This window comes from Triticum aestivum, chromosome 6B (genome assembly GCF_018294505.1).
Source record: "Triticum aestivum cultivar Chinese Spring chromosome 6B, IWGSC CS RefSeq v2.1, whole genome shotgun sequence".
In the NCBI taxonomy this organism is placed as follows: Eukaryota; Viridiplantae; Streptophyta; class Magnoliopsida; order Poales; family Poaceae; genus Triticum; species Triticum aestivum.
In genome coordinates this window covers 8292916-8298915 of record NC_057810.1, presented here as the reverse complement: position 1 = coordinate 8298915, position 6000 = coordinate 8292916, and the positions used below count along the sequence as shown (strand labels likewise).

Here is a 6000-nt window from a genome sequence, read left to right as displayed (position 1 = left end):
CCCAACCACTGCAATGCTGACGCGTGGATGCTTTTTGATCCCGGTTGGTGCCACCAACCGGGACCAAAGGACCCCTGACTGGGCTCGGCGCACAGGGCCACGTGGAGGCACATTGGTCCCGGTTATTGTTTGAACCGGGACTAATGGGTGGAGGTATTAGTAACGGTCCATTAGTCCCGGTTCATGAACCGGGACTAAAGGCCCTTACGAACCGGGACTATTAGGTGTTTTTCTACTAGTGAAGAAGAAGCAGCACTGCAAGGAGAGGCGGCGCCAACAATTGGTATCAGAGCCAGGTTTATCCGCGGCAGCGATGGCGGCGGTGACGACGACGCGGCGGACTCCATTTGACATGGAGGACGTCGGCATGAGGTGGAGGTCATCGGCGGCGCGATGCCGCTGATGGCCGGCTGCGGTGCGATGCCGCTAGATGGAGATGGCGGCGCAAAGCTGCCACAAGAAGACAATGGTGTGATGTCGTTGGGAGGTACGGCGGCGCGAAGCCGTCATGAGGATCGGCGTCAAGCTCGTCGACGGTGTTCTCTAGGGTTGTGTGATGCCATCAGCAAGATGGGTCGTTGCGACAGCGTAGTGATTGGCGTTGCGAAGGCGTCGTCCACGACAAGAGGAGGCCGCTGCGTGCGGCAGGACAATGTGGTGATGGGCGTTGCGACTGCGTCGACCACGACAAGATGGTGCATGGTGGTGTTCGGCGCTGCGACGGCGTTGACCACAACAAGATGGTGCAGTGGGGGTGTCCGGCACTGTGATGGTGTCGTCCTCGGCAAGGAGAAATTGCTACATGATGCAAGTGGAGGTGGGTGATCCGCATCGAAAATTGGAGAATCAAGATTACGGGGGGAAATGTTAGGTTTAATCTTGATTCATGTATCCGCATATTTAGTTTTACTATGTGCATGTAGTTTAGATGGTAGTAGGGTGATGTAGGCCAGTGAAGCTTTGGTTGTGCACGAAGGAGGCGAGATGCCGGGCGGCCGCGTGATGAGGGGAGCATGGCGAGATGCTCATGATTCTGTGAGGTATGGCAAGGTCGCGAGAAGCGGCAAGAGGCGACGAAGACTTGAGCGTGATGGACTGCATCAAGTTGTGTCTGGTGATCCGGCAGGTCGTTCGGTTTGTTGGGTCCTAGCCGATAGAATGGTTGTGTAAGTAGTTTGTGCATGCATGTAGTTGGAGTGGTCAGAGGTGGTGGCCGAGCCGTATGGATCATGGAGAGAGTTTAGGAATTAGTTAGTGCATGGGTTAGTGGGTTAGCAGCCGAGTGTGGCGGCTGGCCCGTGCATGCGTGGGTTTGTGCTGTTAGTGCTAAGGCATGGCAGCGCGGATAGTGCGTGCGTGAGGTCATGTGTATATATTTTGCTTTGAGTGAATGAGAAGTGTAGAGGCCGTGAGGGCTGTAGCCAAAATATAGCGTTGTGTACACCAAGGGAAGGGCCTCACGACAAAGCTCTTCTGGTCTCCCTTGGTTCATGCGTGTGTATGTGTGTGTTCTTTGTGTTGTGTGAGACAAACCAAAGAGAGAGTTGTGTCAGATAGAGGCAGAGTTGTGCGAGACAGCTCAAGGAGGAAGAAGAAGCGGCACTGCAAGGAGAGGCGGCGCCAACAAGAACGTTGCTTCTAACAACGATTGATGGATGGATTGAAGAGACTGGGACACGCACACATATAAAGAGTTCAAGAGTCCATGTAATAGCTTGGGATCAGATATGATCTGATGATCCACTTGCGTGTTGTTAGGGAGACAGCTTGCAGCAGATGCATGTGATACCAATTTAACTATGTATGTATGTTGTACCAGCAAGACCAGATTAAGGGAGCATCTGGGAGTAGGTCCTTATTACACGTAATTACTTGCTTCTGTCGCTTCCTGCTAATGGCCACCACATGTAGAGGCCCACCACGCGAGATGTATCGATCCGACATTTGCGGGCCTGCAATGCACGAGCTTCCATTGATGTTTGATTTTACTGACACACGACTGCCATGCATCCTCTCCGTTAGGGTATGGACAAAGTGTGCAGAAGATGAAATCAACTTGCAAGTATTTATGTATGAAGTGGAGTATACCCACTTGCATCCAAATAACTACTAGTAGTTGGTATACTTGCTAGATTAAGTATTCGTGTGCGATCGATCAGCGCCAACCAGAGCTCCCCTTGTTTGTTATTTGTGATTTTGCCTTGGATGGAGCCTCCACTAGAAGAACGAGGTCAAGTAAATAGCTCTGCTTCAAGGTAAAGATGTTAATTAGCATTTGTTTGTTAATTCCCACGGGGTTAAAAAGTCCCATACACATCTAACAAATAATCAGCACATACGAGCTACCTTGATTGACCACGCCACTTGCTCCACTTGTTTGTTGTTTGTTGTGTTTTGGCCTTGGAGCCGGCCTCCCCAAGAAGCACAGCTCAATTAGATAGCAACATGCTTCAATCAAAAGGAGCACATCTTGCCTATTGATTTCGTGCTTGGTCGAAATGTTGGATAACATAAATTGCGCTTTGCACTAGCCTGGTTAGACGGGGCTCCGAGTCGGGAGAAGGTGGTCCATTACAGGAGGGGCGACGCGGGCCTTCACCGGGGAAGAGCCCGACGGAGGTGGAGGCATCCTCTAGCCAGAGGCGCCGGAGGAAGGAGCGCTCAGCGACGAGACGGCGGCAATGGTTGCACACCATGGCGCAGCAGAAGAGAGCAGCCGGGTGCTTGACGCGGATGAGGATCTCGAGGAGGATGTCACTGGAGAGCGAGGCTGCTGCCATGGCCGCCTCCCCTTCTTCCACGTGATTGAGTGGGGAACCCTAAGGTGGCGCACATTACCAGTCCAGCTAAAAACCCTTTGCGAACAAAATGGAACAGGCAGTCTTAAGAACTAAATATAACACAAAATCCAGACAGTTTTTGAATAAGAGAATCGAACATTTCTTGAAAATAGTGCACATTTAAAAAAAAGAGCAATGTGAAAATCCGACAATTGAACAGCCAAACCAAATTTTGATTTTTCATTTTTTTTCCTCAAAGTGTAAACATTTTTTGATCAAAACAATTTTTGAAAATCCCGAACATTTCTTGAGTTTTGACAACAAACTTTGATAATGCCAACATTTACCAAAATTAAAACAATTTTGCAAAAGCATGAATAATATTTAAATTACTGAACATTTGTGAAAGACATGAACATTTTTGAAGTTTCTGAGAAAAAAATTGAAAACCATAAATTCTGTAAATTCATAATTTGTATTTTGAATTTTGAAACAAATTCACCGAAAAAATGGCAGTGCGAGGGAAAGAACATTGTAACTGTCGCTGCTGCTGACCACTCTTCGGCAGCCACACAAGATAATAGTTAGTTAAAGTGTCTAAGTAGGAAACGCGGACTATAAGAACTATCCTTCAACCATCGGACTACGGTAGTGAACCGATCTTGTCTCACTATTTCTTTTTCTTTCCTCTTCATTCTTTGTTTCTTTTTCTTTTTCGTGGACTATAACAAAAAATTGAACATCATTTTAAGAAAAATCAATCATTTTTTTCAAAAACTGATAAATTTAGCATTTCAAAAACTAATGAAAAATATGAACCAAAATTTAAACAATTTCTTCTTGAATTTCCCCGAATATTTTTTATAATTGTGTAAAAAAATTAAAAATAGGAATATATTTGAAATTCCAAACAAATTTTGAAAGCACAAACCTTATTTGAAACTCTCCGAACATTTTTTCAATTTGTGAACACTTTTTTGGAAAAAAGGGGACATTCTTAGTATTTGTGACCTAATTCATCCGAGGCCTAAAAATTTTGTTGTATTTTTCATTAATTAATTAGTTCCTTCTGAAACTTTTGTTTGAAACTTCTTCAAAATTTGAAATAGTGTCCTGTCAGCCTGGTATGGCCTAGCGGCTAAACCTCCGAGACAAGACCCACGCGAAGGCCCCACGGCTCGCGAGGGGTCCATCTCCTCTTGGGTTAATTAATTAGTCTCCTTGCTCCTCCACCTCACGGAGGGGTCAATCTCCTCTTAGGATGAGCTTCGCAATCGCTTCATCGCGAACTTCCAGGTCACTTGTGATCCTGCCCCTGCGGTGGGCGACCTACGACGCATGAAGGAGCAGCCGGGCGAGACCTTGCACAAGTACATACAACACTTCACGAACGTCCACTTCAAGATCCCGAAGGCGTCAGACGAGGCTATCATCTCAGCATTTACCGATGGTGTCCGGGACATCAAGATGAAAGAGGAGGTCGCCATCCACGAGGAATTGTGCTCGGCTCTGGAGATCTTCAACCTGGCGAACAAGTGCGCAAGGGCCGAAGAAGGACGTCTCTCCCTCCTCGAGCTTCCGGAGGCCGGCCCTAAAGACAAGAAGGCCAAGGCTAAGGAGGCAAAGCGCAAGGGCCCCGTCATGCTCGCAGCTGAGCCTGAGATGAAGCACGGTTGTGACCAAGATAATCCTCCTAGGGGAAACCGCCCGTTCTGCATCTTCCACAACGTGCACAATCACAACACCAACGACTGCCAAGAGCTCAGAGCTCTCTGCGATGGACGCCTCAGCCACCGCCCCGAGCGTGGTGACCGTGGCTACGGCCGTGGAGGAGGCCGCGGTGAAGGCCGCTGGGACAACTGCGACCCTCGCCAGGACTAGTGCGACCAGCCTCGCAAGGACCGCTGGCGTGACGAGCCTCGCGATGGACCCAGGTGCGACTAGCCTTATGAGGCCCGTCCTCACGGCAATGCCAGCCTCCCACCACTGCCGCCCCTGACAAGGATAAATGACGATAACCGGCAGGATGATGGGGCTGGGGGCTTCTAAGAACCTCGTGCTATTGCTTGCATCTTGGGTGGCGCTCAGGCCTCAGCCCCACAATGCATCTTCAAGAATGTCTCTTGAGAGGTGACCACGGCCCTCCCGAAGCTCAAGGCCGCGCTTCCCCTCAACTGGTCGCAATAGGTATCGGTATCACCTTCGACTCCAAGGAATACCTCAAGTGTTCAGCTGCCGCAGGTGCGCTCCCCATGCTCTGCACACCCACCATGAGCAACGTCCTCGTCACCAATACCCTCATCGACGGTGGCGCTGGGGTCAACGTTCTCTCTGGCGAGACGTTCGAGACGCTTCAGGTGCCTTATGATCAACTCATGCCAACCAAGCCGTTCTCTGGGGTGAACGACGGCTCCACCGTCCCCTTGGTGCAGATACGCCTCCCGGTCACCTTCGGCAAGTGCGACAACTATCACATCGAGCTCATCGACTTCAACGTCGCCCATATCGGCCTCCCGTACAACGCCATCCTCGGGTATCCGGCCCTCGCCAAGTTCATGGCGGCAACCCACCATGGCTACAACGTCCTCAAGATGCCTAGGTGCATCGGTATCATCATGGTCTCCTGTGACGAGAAAGACGTGGTGTGCTCTCTTGAGCGTGCCTATCAGCCTGCGGCGGCCGAAAACTATGACGATCAGGGCCACGTCCTGCCTCCTGAGGCCAGCCCGAAAAGAAGAAACATCGCCTCCCCAAGAGTCGTTGTTTCTCGGCATCCATCAAATGGCCCCTTTTTTTATATTGTCTTGTATGACCAATTCTAGACGCGATGGCAAGTTGTTTTGGTTTTTCTGTATATTCTGTATTTTTTGGAGTTTTCTCGGTCAAAAAAGGTCAACAAATGATCAGACGTGTCGTAACTTGCATACGGTGTCAAAAATCATTCAAAGCCGACATGGATGCCTAAAATGGGCATTCCCATCTACTTTCAGAAGTTAAGGTCATTTCAAGGATGCACAAAAAGACCATGTTGAATGGAGTGTGTTCAGGTAGGTTAGAAGACTATGTTGGAGAGCACGTTCTTTCATCACATCCTTGTAATGGCCTGAATTATTTTCTATGGCCTTGTCTTACCAATTCAAGGCACCAAGCCAACTTATTTGGGTTTTTGACAAGTTACGCATTTTCTATGTTTTCCCTGTGAAAAAAGACGATGAATAGC

The 6000-nt window shown here is 49.0% G+C and overlaps 1 pseudogene; it reads left to right on the top strand.

The window, feature by feature from the left end:
* The first annotated feature begins 4557 nt into the window (after positions 1 to 4557).
* LOC123138573 (uncharacterized) overlaps positions 4558 to 6000 on the top strand; it is a 42986-nt pseudogene continuing 41543 nt past the window's right edge.